Consider the following 14,370-nt stretch of genomic DNA (forward strand, 5'->3'; position numbering starts at 1 on the left):
CCAGAGCCAGTGCTCACCGCCCTTCAAGAGGGGAAGAAGAAATAGCTAATACGTAGCTGGTGTCCTTGAGCAGACAGGTCTGCGCTGCACTGCTGGGGAAGATGACAGCTCGGCTCGTCCAGCCTTTTCCCTGGGACCAGAGCGATCAGTGCGGACGCTGGAGGGCTTGCCTGGAGCAACAGGCTCGGCTTGAGGACAGGCAGGAAGGACACTTGATGTGGTGTCAGTTCAGGGAGGGAGAGGCCCGGATGTGGGTGGGAAAGAGCAACAAAGGCAGCTGGGCCGCAGGAAGAGCCTGGCCTTGGGGGTCAGACTTACCTGGGCTTAAGTTCCAAGACTATCACTGATTGTACTGCTGTGTGACTTTGGGTAAATCACTTACCCTTTCTGAGCTTCATTCGGTTTTGTAATCTCTGAAGTGAAAATGCTAACTCCCACCTTCCAGAGCTGTCACGGGATTTCAAAATAATCTAACGTAAGGTGGTTGTGTTTTATAGAAAGAGCCACTGTTATTGCTGGAAATGGGGTTGGGGTAGGGCTAGCCTGGGAATGGCAGAAGGGAGAGAGGGTGGGTGGGGGCAGTGGGCACAGTAATCGGCACGGCAGCAGGGACTCCTGGGGTCCTGGGGCATGCTGGCCACTGCTGGGGAGCCAGCGACAGCTGGGGGCCAGGGCCAGGGCCGGGTGCAGCTGGGTAAAGGGGAGCAGATGCAGAGCACCACCACCCAAAGGGAAGTGTTGGGAGAGAGAGGCCCCGGGGCCCTGGGAGACCCCACTCTGGCCCTGGAGACCCAGAGTAAACTGAATTGAAAAGAGCCTGAGGAGGAGGCTGTGGAAGGCTTCTGGAAGAAGGTACCACTTCCTGTGAGTCGGTGCCTTTGCAGGGAGCAGGGAGGCACAGCCTGGCCGGATCCTGGGGATCTTGGCATCTTGGCTCAGGGGCAGATAGGAGGTGCTCCGGGGATGCTGATCCTCCCTCTGAGGAGCGCTCCTCCCGCCCAGCCTCGAGCTACCTGACGCCCCTGACATTCCCTCGGGCTCCTCCTTTCCCTCCCGCTCACTGGTCTGAACCCTGCCTCCCTCCCCAGCTCCTGGCCTTCTCTGTCCGCACAATAACAGGATGTGATCCGTTCAAGAGAGGAAGTGGGGAGGACGGTGCTGATAGCGCACTTCTGACTCCGCTGCGCCTCCCTCCCCTCGGACCGCCCTCCTCCAGGCTGCCTCCGCCCAGGGCCCTGCCTGGTCCGGCGGGATGAGTGCCTGGTCTGGGGGTCTTCGGGCTCCCCAGGCCTGAGTAAGCCTGGGGAGATACACATGCCGCACTCCCCCCCCACGCCCCCCAGTAAGGCCGCCCCGGCTCAGGCTCTGCTGACCTGCAGATGAGGGGCTGAGACGCTGAGACGCAGGGAGGCTTGCCTGACAAACGTTGGACCCCAGAGTATTTTCTGGAGCTGCTGGAGCTTGGAGGGGGCAGGTGGGTCCCTCAGCCTCTACATCAGCGGTGCATCGCCCACTCACCTGTTTCCACCCAGGCCTGATCCAAGGCCCTGGGGTCATAGAATCCATCAGATGGTCCCCATCCAGCACGGACTGTGCTCTGCCTCCCACGGAGGGTGGATAGGCCCAGATGGAGGACCTGGGGCTCTGAGAGGCAACAGGGACTTGTTTAAACAGCATGAACTAAGGCCTCCAGGGGGCCTCGGGTTGAGCATCTGCCATCAGCTCAGGTCGTGATCCCGGGGTCCTGGGATCTGGCTCCCTGCATGGAGCCTGCTTCTCCCTCGGCCTGTGTCTCTGCCTCTCCCTCCGTGTCTCTCATGAATAAATAAATAAAATCTTTAAAAATAAATAAATAAATAAATAAAAATTTAAAAAAAAGATTTTATTTATTTATTCATGAGAGACACGGAGGGAGAGGCAGAGACACAGGCCGAGGGAGAAGCAGGCTCCATGCAGGGAGCCCAATGTGGGACTCCATCCTGAGTCTCCAGGATCATGCCCTGGGCTGAAGGTGGTGCTAAACCGCTGAGCCATCCAGGCTGCCCAAATCTTTTTTTTTTTTTTTTTTTAAATAAAATAAACAGCATGAACTAGAGCTAAGCTGGAACTAGGATCTAGATTTCCTAACTCCAAGCCCAGAGCGGCCTCATGCCGTTAGTTCCAGCGCTGTCCAGGAGAGCTTCCTGTGACGGTGGACACGTTAGACATCTGCCCTGACTGAGGCGGAGCCGCTGAGCACGTGTAGCTGGCAAGCCCTTGAAATGTGCCCAGTGCAACAGTGACTGCATTTGTAAGTTTATTTAATTTGAATTAACTTAAATTAAGACCTGTTAAAATGCCAAAACTCTCAGGGAAAAGCAGATTTTCATAGAGAGAGAGCCCCAGACCTGAGAAGCTCGGGAAGAGGAAGTGATCACTGAAGGTTGGCCTCACCTGTGCTCAGTGTCCACAGTTTGTTTATTTTTATTCATTTGAGAGAGAGAGTACAAGTGGAGGCGAGAGCCAGAGGGAGGTGGTCAGTGTCCACAGCTTATACCAAAGGGCTGGGCTTCGGACTCTGCTGTCTCGCTCACTCCTCCCCACAGCCCGATGCAGGAGCACAGTCCCTCCCACCTTATAGATGCGGTTAAATGACTTGCCAGGGTCAAGTGGCTGAGACAGGGCCCAGCTGGGACTCTGACTCTGGCTGTTGGGGGAGCCAGTTCACTCACCCCACTGCAGGCGACCCCCTGAATACTGCTGGGATCCCTGCACCTGCAGACGGGCACCCCCTACAGGTCAATACTAGAGGGTATTGACCCCCTAGTCCTGGGCCTTTAGGATGGGACTATTCTAAGGAGAAATCGGGGGGCTCCCTCATACATTGTGGGAGGGGAGGTTTGGTCATATGTTATTCTGTGAGTTCCCTGATATGGGGGAGACAGGATCTCTCCTGACTCAGTCTCACTGATGCAGATGGTGGTTTGAAGATAATGTCCGTTCCCCGCCCCCCCCCCCCAGCAACCCCCACTCCCTCATCATAACTAGGCCCCTCAAAAGACCTCTGCCTGCCTTTCTGAGACCCTATGGACCTATGGGACCAGGGTGGAAAACTCTTTCCCACCCCATGCCTGGTGACAGCTCAGCCAGCTGAGACCTGGGAGCCCAGGGTCCTCAGCCCTTCCCAGCTCACCGACAGCAGCCTGGGACCTGTAGTGCTCCTGGGTCCCAGGCTCTGCAGGATCTCAGGAGGCCAGGCCTTCTGCCCCCTGGCCGTTCCCACACAGGCTGGCCCTGGTTCCTTCCCTCCTGCTCCGCCCCTCTTGCCAGCAGTCTCCCGGGAGCTGCATGTTCAATGTGCTATCAGGCTTCCCCATCACTCTCACGCCCCTCTCCATTACCCCTGAATAGGTGGGATCCAGACAGACACAGGCACTCCCAGCCCCAAGCCCCCAGGCAATCTCGCTCTGGACCGCCTGGGACCCCAGAGCTCTGCTGCCTGCTACCTGCCTGCAGCCTCGAGACTTAAAGTCCTGGGAAGCGGCCACTCTGTTGTCTGGCAGTGGCACATTCTAGAACAGCTGTCTGAACCAGGGACCAACAGGTTGTGACTGCCCTGGTCTATGATGCTAGGATTTGACCCCAAGTCTAATAACAGGCACAGGTCGAGGCCTCTAAGACCCCAGGAGTCTTCACGCAGGGCTTGTCTGCTTCCCCGCCTCCATTTGGCTTTCTGGCTGCCTCTGCAGGGTCTGCGGGGCAGTGCGGTCGGGTGGGCAGGACAGGGGGTGGTTGCCTGGCGTGGTTATTCTGGGGGGGCAGGGTGGCCCACAGGGGCCTGCTTGGTTGGGGCCCAGCCAAGGCCTGGCTGGCCTGTGCAGTTGCCGGGAGCCGCTGGCAGGCTCTCTGTATGATGCTAATGAGGGCAGTGGCGGGTGGGGAGGGGGAGACTCCGCTTTTGTCCTGCACTTGTCCTTGCTGGAGGGTCCTCAGAGAGAGACTGGGGGCCTCCTCAGACCCAAGTGGCCGTGCTTAGCTTGCTGTCACTCACTTTGATGGCTTCGAGTGCTCTGGGGCTGTGGGCAGATTTGGGGAGGGAAGGGCAGGTAACAGGCGTGGTCCAGAGAGTGTCCTAAAAATTCATGCCAATTCTGGGCTGGAGCCAAAAACCCTGCCCTCCATCCCCCCTCGAGGGCCTGTTGAGCTCCTTGAATGTCCCGCAAGCATCATCTCTCCTTCCCACCTCAGCTCTATATGGCTGAGATGCCCCCTCCCGGCCCCCGCATGCCCAGGACAGGTGTACCCCGGTGTGTTCACCTTCACCCCAAGATCATGATCGGAGCTGAAGGCAGCCACGTAACTGAGCCACCCAGGCACCCATAACTGATTTATTTTTAACGTGAAGAGGAAGCATAATGTAATACTTGAGAGCATCAAGTAAATGGGGATTCAAATTCTGGATCTACTTACTTTCTGAGTTTAATTTCTCTGAACCTCTGTCTTCTTGACGGTAAAATGGGGATCTAGCACTCACCTCAATGGTAAGGATTATTATGCTGAGTGAAAAAGTCAGTTGGAGAAGGACAAACATTATATGTTCTCATTCATTTGGGGAATATGAATAATAGTGAAAGGGAATAGAGGGGAAGGGAGAAGAAATGGGTAGGAAATATCAGAAAGGGAGACAGAACATGGAAGACTCCTAACTCTGGGAAACGAACTAGGGGTGGTGGAGGGGGAGGAGGGGGGGGGTGGGGGTGACTGGGTGGTGGGCACTGGGGGGGGGCACTTGATGGGATGAGCACTAGGTGTTATTCTATATGTTGGCAAATTGAACACCAATAAAAGATAAATTTATTATTAAAAAAATGGTAAGGATTAGATAAGCTGAGTCCCTGGCACCCAGGTGTACGTAGTAAGCATTCCTCCAGGAAGTGGTAGGGTTGATGTTATGGGTCTTCCTGGCCTGAGATGGAGGGAAAGTCCCAGATGCTTCCTCTGTGTCCTGGCACCAGGGGGGCCTCTCTAGGAGAGTTGCTGGGGGCAGCCTCCCTTTAGCCAGAAAATAGGCGGACTGGGTTCTGCCGAAAAGGCCTCGTGCCCCTGCCCCGCCAGAGAAGATTCTTTGGCAGAGAGAGACTCTGGGTTAACTTTCGGCTATAGAGAGCATTAGTCAAAATTTGGAAAAGTGACTTAATTTTGTCTTTTTTTTTTTTTAATTTTTTTATTAATTTTTATTTATTTATGATAGTCACAGAGAGAGAGAGAGAGAGAGGCAGAGACACAGGCAGAGGGAGAAGCAGGCTCCATGCACCGGGAGCCCGACGTGGGACCCGATCCCGGGTCTCCAGGATCACGCCCTGGGCCAAAGGCAGGCGCCAAACCGCTGCGCCACCCAGGGATCCCTAATTTTGTCTTTTAATGCAGATTTATTTTGTTTGTTTTCAAACTACAAGTTTTTTTTTTTTTCTCTTCCAACAGACTTTTTTTTTTTGTTGTTGTTGTTATAGAAACTCTGGAAAGAGCAGAAAGAGAAGCAAATAAAATAAAACAAAACAAAAATCACAAACTCAGCCCAGGTCACCAATGAACATTTTGTTGTATTTCCTCCCTTTAAAAAAAATCCATTTTGGGGGGGTGCTTGACTGGCTCAGTCAGAAGAGCATGCGACTATTGAACTTGGGATTGTGAGTTCAAGCCCCATGTCAAGTGTAGAGATTACTTAAACATAAAATCCTAAAAAAAATATATTTTGGGGGCGCCTGGGTGGCTCAGTCTGTTAAGTGTCTGCCTTTGGCTCAGATTATGATCCTGGGGTCTTGGGATTGAGCCCCACATCGGGGTCCCTGCTCAGCAGGGAGTCTGCTTCTCCCTCTCCCTCTGCCTACCACTCCCCCTGCTTGTGCTCTATCTCTCTCTTTCAAATAAAATCTATTTTTTCCCAACCATGAAATTATGATTGCTTTTGTTTTAACTTTTGCATGCAACTCCAGACTTTTAAAGTCATTTTCATTTTGAAGGTCAAAGTCTGGCTTTCAGACAAAAGCTCCAAATGTGAAATGTTCAGATGGTTTGGGTGTGGCTTCTTCACACTGAGTTAGAGGTGGTGAACGTGGAGCCAATGGAATGTGCCCGTCATGCCTCTCACTGGCCTACAGAGGTTTCTGTTCTGAAAAAGGACTGGTTTGGGACAGCGCAGTACAGCTCAAACACTGGATGCCGTGTTTAGATCTGGGTGCTCCTAGCATTCCTCAAGTACCTACTGCTACCAGGTGTTCGGATGCATTTATTACCCTCCAACCAATCCTGTGCAGCACTGCTGGGAACCAGAGGCTCAGGGAGGGACTCTTGCTCAGCTCACTCAACTAGTGGTGGGTGAGGGTCTTGACCCTCAGCTCATTCCTCTTGGTCCCCAGAGACTTCAGCACTGAGTCCATTCATCCCTCCCCGCCCCTTCCTGTGCTCTGCCCTCTGCAAGCTCACAGCTCCAACTTGCACACCTCTAGTGATGGGGACCTCACCACCATTCAGGCTCTTCTTTGCTATCACTAGATATTCTTTTCTTTTTAAAAAAGATTTACTTATTTATTTATTCATGATAGACATAGAGAGAGAGAAAGAGAGAGGCAGAGACACAGGCCGAGGGAGAAGCAGGCTCTGTGCTGGGAGTCTGACGCCAGGATGGTGCCCTGGGCCAAAGACAGGCGCCAAACTGCTGAACCACCCAGGGATCCCTAGATATTCTTTAAGAAAAGCTTTCTCACAGTGAACCAAATGCAGGCTCTCTGTGACTCTTTTTTTAAAGATTTTATTCATAAGAGACACACACAGAGAGAGAGAGAGAGAGAGAGAGAGAGAGGCAGAGACAGAGGCAGAGGGAGAAGCAGGCTCCATGCGGGGAGCCCGACGTAGGACTCGATCCCAGGACTCCAGGATCACACCCTGGGCCAAAGGCAGGCGCTAAACCGCTGAGCCAGCCAGGGATCCCCTCTGTGACCACATCCTCAGCTCCATGCTTAGAGGGCACAGAGCACAATTTTTCTCTGGTCTAGGGCAGCCCTGCAGATATTTGGAGATAGAGACTCCTGAGAATGCTCCTTTTCAGGCTGAAAATCTCAGTCTCTCCAAATATTTAATGGACTAATGGCAAAATTAGTATCAAAAGAAGAAAACAGTTGTAGTCAGGATGAAATAAAATCAGTTACATGACTCCAAAGGCCCTGAAATATGGGGTATGCCTGATGCTGGTACTTTGATTATACGTGATATGAAGGGGATATGTGTTCCTTCTTTATTTTCCTTTTGGGATGGAGATCCACTCGCTGTGCATCTGCATAGGCATTTCTTAGGGCTGGCTGCTAGCCTTACTGTTCACCCAGTCCCATCAGTCCCTCCGAGGCCTCAGCCATCATCACCCATAAACTAAGCCACTGCTTCCAGCTCGGATGTCTCCTGCACACCAACTACATCCTGAGAGGTCCCCTGGGTGCCGGGAACCCAGCCCGCCTGCACTAGGACCCAGCATTTGGCTCAGTGCTCTCCCTTGGTCTCATCCCTAACCCTTGGGTTCCCCTAGGGCAGGGCTGGGCACACACAGAACACCCACTGAGAGTTTGTTACATGCCTTCTCCCTCTTCACTCTCTTCTAGCACCGAGCCAGTTGTGCTCCTTCAGCTGTCCTCCCATCCTCCCACTTCTCTCCACGGCCCTTCTAACCGTCATCCCTCCTGCCTCCTGGATCCCTTGCCTCCCCCATGCGTCCGGCTCACCCTCACTGCCTGTCTAACCACCCTTCCAGCTGTGGTTGGAGACACCTCGCCGAAGTGCAAGCCTGCCCGTGCCATGTCCTTGCCCAAAACACCATAACGGCATGTAAGGGAAAGAACAAACCTCTTAACAGGTTCCACAAAGCCAACAAAACCCCTTTCCTGACCACCCTCCGCTCTCCTGCCCGGCTGCTCCCCCAACAGCTCCTCCTTCTGCAGGCTTTCACATCTGCTTTCCCCCCCTGGCACTTCAGATCCTCTGTCCCTGTGTCCCGGGGAGCCCCCCAGCACTCCCCGACAGCTCCCAGCCTAGACCTGACACCTCCAGCTCCTGACTCACATACTCCTCTCCAGACAAAACCAATTTGGCCCCTGCCAAGCCTTCCCCGACTCTATTGTAGCTGAGCAGACTCCAAGCTTTGAAACCGCCCTTGACTTCTCTTTTTCCCCCATATTCCAAATCATGTTGGCTTTCCCCTTAGAACATATCTGGATTCAAATCATGCATCCCTGATTCCACGGCTGCTACCTGGAGCCAAGCCGCCTGTAGCCCTGCCCTCCTGACCGGGTCTCCTCACTCCCGCTCTTCCTGCTTCCCGTGGTCTTTCCTCAACACAGAGGCCGCATCATGTCTTCTGTGCTCAGAGCCCTCTCCTTGCTTCTTGGCTCAGCCTGATTCAGAACTGAAGTCCCTAAAGTCTGGAGTCCTTACAAGGCTCCAGATGAGGTGCTCTCAGGCAGCCTTTCAAATCTCCTCTCCTGCAGTTGCTTCTTTATTAGCCATGCTGACAATTCCCTCATGCTCCTGCTTCAGGACGTTTGCACCTGCTGTTTGCTCTCTGTGCCTAAGATTCTCGGCTCTGTGACAGCGGAACATCCTCCTTCCTCACCTCAGTTCTCTGCTCAGATGTCGCCTCCGAGAGGCGTCTTCCCTGATGAGTCTCTGTGAAATAGCACACCCCTCGCTGCCAGCACCCCACCCTCCCGATCCTGGGTTCTCTTTCCCATGTGGCCGTATGACCTCTTTTATCTATTTATTTGTTTCCTGGATTACATTCCTTTCCAGAATGCAAGTAAGCTCCATGAGGAGTCAGTTCTTGACTTTGTTTTGTTCATTGCTGGATCCCTGGCATCTCAAAGAGTGCCTGGTCTATAGGAGGCGTTCAATAAATATTTGTTGAATGAAGAATAAGTGAATGGGTGACATTTAGATTTAATACTATCTTTTCTTGGTTTCCGACAGTGGAGGGCATCCCCATTTATAAGCTCTTGGCACTCTTCTATCTCCTTTAACATACTCGGTACAACTAGGTTACAGCTGGCCCTTGAACAACACAGGGGCTAGGGACACTGAGCCCCCACCCCCGGCACAGCCAAAAATCCATATATAACTTTTGACTCCCTCAAAACTTAACTACTGATAGCCTAATGTTGACCAGAAGCCTTACTGATAACAAGAACAGTTGATACACTTCTTTTGTACATGCATCATATACTGTAGTCACATAATAACATAAGCTAGAGAAAAGAAAATAATGAATCATGAATAAGATACATTTACAGTGATGTACTGCATTTTCTGAAAAAAGTCCAGGTACAAGTGGACCCATGTTGTTCAAGGGTCAAACGTAATTAGATAATTAATTAGGTAATTGTGTGATGCGAGCCCTATCATGTTCACTATGGTATTTCCAGGCCCCTGGTAGACACTAAATATGTTGAATGAAAGCAAGCCAGGTGCTATGTGGGAAAATGACCAACGCATCATTGCTCGACCAAGGGACCGAGCCCAGGGCTGCGCAAGGATGCCTAGGGTGTAGCCTTCCTCTCTTAATTTACAGTGTGAACTTCAATTAGGAATGACTGTCCCCAGTGCCTGTCACCCAGTTACCCCATGGGCACTGAGGAGGGCACTTGATGGGATGAGCACTGGGTGTTATACTATATGTTGGTAAATCAAACTTCAATAATAATAATAATAATAAAAAGGAGTGACTGTCCCTGTGTGAGTCACAGCTTCCTGAGCTGGAAAATGAGGAATAGGATCACACCATCCAGGATGAGCGTGTAGGCCAGGGGAGCCTGGTCCCATTGCTGCTGCCCTAGAGCAGCAGTGCTGTAGGCAGGGGAGCAGGTCTGTGCTGAACCACCGGGTGGGGCAAGGATTGGGCCTTGGGACCTCTGCCGGCAGGCGGGGCTCTCGGCACAGGGCCAGCCCTTTGGTTTCTTGGCTGAGTGAGTAGGCAACAGGAGGAGGTGATTGATCTTCCCCAACTGGGGGGTCCTGGTCATAAATCTCACCGGCCCAGTGGGGTCTCCTAGGACTCAGGAGCCACAGCCAGTACATTCCTTGGTTTGGCTGCCTCAGGGCTGGTGCTTTTTGGCCCATCCAGCTCCCAGGCATGGGGCCCTGTCCAGGGGTGAGCACCCATGCAATCTGATGGTGGCCCACGGGCTCTGCGCCCCAGGAAGCCCCTGTCCAGAGTGCCAATCCTTCTCCAGATCTGACCCTGAGATCGCGTGGCATTGCTTTGAGCAGACCCGTCCTAGGCTCCTGGTGAGTCAGGGCTTCTTAAGCTGCTTTGTGCCATGGAACCCAGGGGTGGTCTGGTGCAGCCCTTGGACACCGTTCTCAGAGCAGTGTTTTTTTTTTTTTAAAGATTTTATTTATTTATTCACGAGAGAGACACACACACACACAGAGGCAGAGACACAGGCAGAGGGAGAAGCAGGCCCCACACCGGGAGCCCGACATGGGACTCGATCCCGGGTCTCCAGGATCACACCCTGAGCTGCAGGTGGCACTAAACCGCTGCGCCACCGGTGCTGCCCAGAGCAGTGGTTTTAAATGTGTAAAATAGAAGGAAACCAATTATATTGAAATGTAATTATAGTAATCTTAAAATTATGTGTTTACAATTGTGTATATTTTTCTAATGTATTAAATAATAAGATCTAGTGGAAGTACAGTCCCGATGAGTGCTATCCTTTCAGAGTGATGAGCATAGGGATGTACCCAGATGTCTGCACCAATGGTATATGGTGCTATGGAAATAACACAGAGGGACTGTGGTTTGCTGTCTTCATTTTTTTTTTAAAGATTTTATTTGTTTATTCATGAGAGGCACAGAGAGAGAGAGAGAGAGAGAGAGAGGCAGAGATACAAGCTCCATGCTGGGAGCCCAATGTGGGACTCGATCCCAGGTCTCCAGTATCATACCCCGGGCTGAAGGCAAGTGCTAAACCACTGAGCCACCTGGGCTGCCCTTCATTTTTTTTTTTTAAGATTTTTTCATTTTTGAGTAATCCTTACACCCAACATGGGACTCAAACTTACAATCTTGTGATCAAGAGTCCTACCAACTGAGCCAGCCAGGTGCCCCCCCCCTTTGCCTTCATTCTTTAATGAAAGAAAATGGCCAATTTTAGTTAGAGGTTAACGGAGCAAGTTCCTGAGCCCCTGAGTTCTGCCCGGGGGCCCTTGTGCAGGGAGTGCTAAGTGAAGGGGAGCCGGGTAAATGCAGTACTGAGTCTGAGAAAAGAGGTGCTTACCACAGTCCCCACCAGCCCACATCCTCAGAACCAGATTAAAATGTAAATGTCCAGTAAATATCCACCATCATGTGTTGGCAGAGTCATGGAATCATAAGCTTCCAGAACTGGAAGGCCAGATGCCCTTTTGTAGATGCTCCTGTTGGGTGATCTGGCTCTTGGCCTGTTTGCACACCTCTAGGGTCGAGGAGCACACTCTCATTCCAGGCTGGATAGCTCCAACTTGTCTGGGCAATGGTGACAGAAGTGAACCAGACCCCAGCTCTGCCCTCACGGCTCGAAGGTAGAGAAAGACAGGGACCCGACTGGAGCTAAAATACTTGCTTTATTCACTCACCATTCCTGGAGCTGCAGCTTCTGCTAGGCCCGAGGTAGGAACTGGAGATACTGAGATTTATGTTCATAAAGTATTTTGAGGTGTGTGCTCAGGTTCTGCACTCAGTACTAGTGTCCCGGGGGTGACATGGACACGATGCCTTCTCTCTGGGTAGACAGGCCTTAAATGAGTAAACACACAGGTCAGTATGTAGGGGCACCTGTGATCATGAGCGGGGGGCCCGGAAGAGTGACTTCACATGGGAGAGAAGGGGAGTCCAGGAAAGCTCCCTGGAGAAAAGTGACATTTAGGATATGACTTGGATGATGGGAGAGAGCCCGCCAGGCCAATAGGAGGGGAAGCATAGTGGCCCTGATGTGGGAAAGGGCTTGGCTGCTCTTAGGAAGAGAGAAGAGCCACTGGGGCCAGAGGAGGCGGGACAGGGGCTTAGGGCAGCTGGTAGGATCTGCAAGCCCACGCTAAGTTTGCATGTTATCTAAGAGTTGCTGGGAAGCCCATAAAGGGTTTAAGCCGGAGCTGCTTGACTAAATAAAACAAGGTATCCTGGAGCTCTCAGGCTTGCACCAAAGACATTAATGAGATGAAATACTATGAAAATGAGAAAGAAGCTTTTTTTTTTTTTGTATATTTTTTTTATTGGAGTTCAATTTGCCAACATATAACATAACACCCAGTGCTCATCCCGTCAAGTGCTCCCCTTGGTGCCCGTCACCCAGTCCCCCGTCACCCCGCCCACCTCCCCTTCCACCACCCCTTGTTCATTTCTGTGCCCTAAACACCCTTCTCCGATGTGTCTGCCTGCTTGTCCTCTCTCTGTCTGGATGTCTTCTTGGAACAGTCTTTCTTTCTTTTTTAAAAAAAGATTTTATTTGTTTATTTGACAGAAAGAAAGAGAGAGAGAGAGAGAGAGAGAGAGAGAACAAGCAGGGGGAGTAGCAGGCAGAGGGAGAGGGAGGAGAAGCAGACTCCTTGCCAAGCAAGGAGCCCAATGCGGAGCTCGATCCCAGGACCCTGGGATCATGACCTAAGCTGAAGGCAGACACTCAACCGACTGGGCCACCCAGTCTTCCTGCTTGGTCCACCAGTTCAGCTAACTTTTCTCCTCCAGCCGCCTCCTCCAGGATGCCTGCCATAACAATTTGGCTGGCTGTGACTTCTCCGCAGCACAGCCCTGAGCATGCCTGGGCACCGGGCCCAGCGTGGCGGCCTGTTGACATGTCAGTGTCCACCTCCTCTTCCTCCAAACCACCCCTGGAAGGGGGCGGAAGTGGGGGGCGGGAGGGAGGGGAAGTTGCAGAACCTTCAGGGCCAAGCTGGCCCCCTCCCGCCTTCCCCACCTGGCTGGGGCTGGGGCTGCACTCTGCCACCTGCTGGCAACTGCTGCAATGGCAGGCCGGGTGGCTCTGGGGGAAGGCCCCTGGGGAGGTCTAGGCCCACTTGAGCTTTTCGGAAGGTGACCACACAGTGGGGACCTGTCCCCGGGGGCCTTGGTGATTCAGGGTGGAGAGTGGCACCAGGAGGGAGGAGCTGAGTGTTGATGGAGCAGCGGCTCAGAGATGAGGCCACGGGGTCCAGCCCTGCAGAGCTCCTGAGGCCTGAGTTTGGATCTTGGGCCCCGCACGAGACCAGCAGGGAGCCTAACTCATTACCAGGGGGACCCAGGGCCATGTCCCTGCAGCTGGGGAGGTGACACCCCTCAGCAGGATGAGGACGCCCGGAGAGCAGAGAGCAGCCTCAAAGCCAAGTGTCCACCCACACTCCCTTTTTCCGGAACAACTTGTTTTGCTCTAAAGCTTAGGACTTTGACCTGGGAGGTGTGTTTTCCTCCTGTCGGTCACCTGATGTCCTTCCTGCTCATCCCCCTGCCCCAGCACCCACCCCAAAACATGCCGGCAGGAGTCAGTGTCCTTCCCTGGGTTCTTGAGAGGGAGGCAGGATGTGGTACCTGGGGACTGATGGGGGGGCTACTTCTGGGGGGCATTCCCTGGGGGCGTGTTACAACAGAGACCGCCCTGCCCAGCTCTTACCTGGGTGTCTCCTTCCTGGGTTTCTGGGACATCTTGCTCCTCTGAGGTTCCTTCTCCTGCTCTAAGTTGTTCTTCTTCCTTTTTAAAGACCCTTATGATTGGGACTGTGTGCTGGTCCCTGGATTCTATCCTTCCTCTTGCTCTCCTCTTGCCACCCCCCCACCCCCCCACCCCACACATACACCACACGTACCACCCACACATGTACCACACATTGTGCATCACACACTACACTCATGCACACACATACATATACACATCACACACACATTCACGCCATGCACACTACGCACACAGCACGCACACAGCACGCACACACCACACACAGCCTGGGGAGACCACACAGTCCTGGGCCTCAGTTACCAGTGCTGTACCACACGTCTCTCTAGTTCTTTACTCCAGGCCCAGAATCCTGCCGCCTTTCCACTGTTTCCTTCTGGAGGGTCCGCAAGCGCGACACGGCTGAGCCTGTAGCTCTTCATCCCCCCACCTCTTCTGAGACCTGCTTCCGTCCCTTCCGAGGCACTGGGCATCACCCTCAGCACCTCCCTGTCCCCGCAGCCACTCCCGGCCAATCACTGCGTCCAGAAGCCACGTCCTGTGCACCCCACCTCCTAACTGGGGCTCAGGTGCATTGCCACAGCCCAGTGCTGCCAAGCCACTGGGTGTGGGGCTGCTGTGGGGGACCCCCCCTCTGCCGACCTTCTTT

Source organism: Nyctereutes procyonoides, unplaced genomic scaffold, assembly GCF_905146905.1.
Source record: "Nyctereutes procyonoides isolate TBG_1078 unplaced genomic scaffold, NYPRO_anot_genome, whole genome shotgun sequence".
In the NCBI taxonomy this organism is placed as follows: Eukaryota; Metazoa; Chordata; class Mammalia; order Carnivora; family Canidae; genus Nyctereutes; species Nyctereutes procyonoides.